At 36.1% G+C, this 2,748-nt stretch overlaps 1 long non-coding RNA gene across 1 annotated transcript; it reads left to right on the top strand.

Moving 5' to 3' along the window:
* The first annotated feature begins 20 nt into the window (after window positions 1-20).
* On the top strand, window positions 21-2,523 carry LOC132422168 (uncharacterized). The gene is made up of 3 exons (XR_009518823.1): window positions 21-324; window positions 896-973; window positions 2,306-2,523. It is a non-coding gene; the product is annotated as an uncharacterized lncRNA (long non-coding RNA).
* Window positions 2,524-2,748: the final 225 nt, after the last annotated feature.

Raw genomic sequence — 2,748 nt, 5'->3', positions numbered from 1 at the left:
ATAAATAGAGCAGACATGGTCCCTACTACATTTTAGTGATAACAGACCATAAATAAATAAACAAGAAAAATATAAGTTAGTAATAGTGCTAGGCAGAGAATTAACGTAGATGAATATTTTAGATTAGGTCACTAAGGAAAACTTCTAAAAGAGTGTTTTTATTTAAACTGCTATTTGACAGGAGAATCCAGCTTTGCAGAAATTGGGGAAACCGTTGCTTGCAGAGGGGACAAAAATGCAAAACCCTGAGGCATGAACTATCTTGGAATATTTTGGGAACGAAAAAAAGGCCTGCCTTGTTGGAGCATAGTGACTACAAGAAGAGTAAGTTTGGGGGTAGGAAAGAGCTAAATTATGGTTGCATTGAAAGCCAGGAAAGGGTTTAGATTTTATTCTAAGTGTGGTGGAAAAAGCATTTTAACCTGAGGAGTTATAGGCAAGAATATATTTTTAAAATCTACTTTAATGATATTTTTGTAATTGAAATGTTTAGTTGACTCACATGTAACACAATTACTAATATACATGGACATAAATCTATTATATTACAGTAAGTCCCCTACATACAAACCTTCAAGTTGTGAACTTTCAAAGATGCGACCATGCATTCACATGTCCAGTCACATGTTAGTTCACGTGTCTGGCTTACATTGTCATGTGCGTGCATCCTCTACAAGTGGTTGTGCTTTTGTGTACTTTACTGTACAGTACTATATAGCTACCCAGACATCACTGGATTGTTTTTTAAAGAGAAAAAAGGATAGAATTTAATCTAGCAATGAACCAGAACTGTGCCATCAACGTCAGGCATGAGTGAAATTGCAGCTTGCCCTCTGTCTCCTATTGCCAATGATCCTTTAGCTCTACCATCTCCCACCTCTTCTCCCTCCTCCAGTCAGTAACTCTTCTTGCCTGTTCACTCAATGCCAGCCCCTGTATGCCGCTGTTGTACTGTACTACTGGACTTTTCAAGGTACTATACTTTAAGATTAAAAATGTTTTCTTTATTTTTTGTGTTTGTTTTTTATGTATTATTTGTGTGAAAAGTATTATAAATCTATTACAGTACAGTAATGTATAGACAATTGTGTTCATTGGGCACCCAGGCTAACTTTATTGGATTTAATGAATAAATTGGACTTAGGAATGTGCTCTCGGAACAGAACTCGTTCATATGTAGGGGACTTACTGTATTTGCTGTTTGTCCCATCTCTCCTATGTTCAGTTTCTCCTTTTTTGCCTTCTTTTAGATTGATTATTTTTAATCCATTTCTTCTATCCCATAAGCCTGACAGTTATGTATTATTTAGAAATTTATATTATACTCTTCCTGGACAATGTAAGGACCTGAGAACACATCAACTTAATTTACTGCCCCACTGCATGTTATATATATTGTGTTTACTTAATATATACTTCCTAATTCCTTAAGACATTATTATTTTTATACAATTAATGTGTGTTTATATTTACTCAAACATTTACTTTGTCTGTTGTACTTTATGATTCCTTGAATTTCTAAGCTTCTATCTGGGATCTTATTTCTTCTTCCTGAAGAACATGCTCCAGTATTTCCTTTGTAGATGGCTGCTGGTAACAAATTCAGTTTTTGTATCCTGAAACTACTTATTTTGCCTTCATTTTCAAAGAACATTTTTGCTAAATGAGCAGCTATTGTATTTTATCATTCTGAAGATACATTCCATTGCTTTTGGCTTCCAATTTTTTTTGAGAAAAAATGTTGGTTTTATTTTTGCCCCCTTAAAGTGATCTGTTTTTTCCTTTGGCTGTTTATAAGATGTTCATAGTAAAATTGAAGCAGTTTTATTATGATGTAACTAAACGTTGTTTTCTTTGGTTTTTTATTAATTTGTTTTCTTTTTGAGGTTTGTAATGCTTCTTGCATCTGGGATCTCATATCTTACTCTGTTTTGGAAAGTTCTCAGCTCTTATCAGTTATTGTTTCTGCCCCACTCTCTGCCCTCTCCTCTCCTGGTACGCCACTTAAATGAATATTCAGTCATTTCAATTTATCCCTTATGTTCCATTTATTTGTCTCTGTACGGTTCATTCTGGATAATTCTTACCTTTCAGTTCACTCTCTTCTCTTTAATAGTCTCTAATCTCCTGTGAAACTTATCTGTTGAAGCATTTATTTCAGTTATGTTTTTGGTTGTTATCAGTTCAAGCATTTCTGTTTGGTTCTGTTTTATAGTTTCCAGTTAGCTATCCAGTTATCTGTCTCATTCTGATCTTTTATCTTTTCAAACATATTAAGCATAACTACTTTAAAACTCGTGTCTAGGGGCTTCCCTGGTGGCGCAGTGGTTGAGAGTCCGCCTGCCGATGCAGGGGACACGGGTTCGTGCCCCGGTCCGGGAGATCCCACATGCCGCGGAGCGGCTGGGCCCATGAGCCATGGCCGCTGAGCCTGCGCGTCCGGAGCCTGTGCTCCGCATCGGGAGAGGCCACAACAGTGAGAGGCCCGCGTACCGCAAAAGAAAAAAAAAAGTGTCTAGTAGCTGTGGGGTCTGCTGTTGTCTGAAGCTTCCTTGTTTCTTTGTTGTGTTTGTTGTTTATCATATTATCTTACTTTTATGAGTTTTTGTTTATATTATTTTTATTTATAAAATTTTTGTTGATTTATGTTATGTTATTTTTGATTGAATGCCAGAACTGGTATATGAAATTATACTTTGAGGTCTAAAATGATGATAGAAAGGATTTATGTCTCCTGGCAGGGGCTCT

The sequence above is a fragment of the Delphinus delphis genome, chromosome 3 (genome assembly GCF_949987515.2).
Source record: "Delphinus delphis chromosome 3, mDelDel1.2, whole genome shotgun sequence".
Lineage (NCBI taxonomy): Eukaryota > Metazoa > Chordata > Mammalia > Artiodactyla > Delphinidae > Delphinus > Delphinus delphis.
The sequence above is the reverse complement of the archived record's forward strand: the minus strand, read 5'-3'. Positions and strand labels throughout refer to the sequence as shown.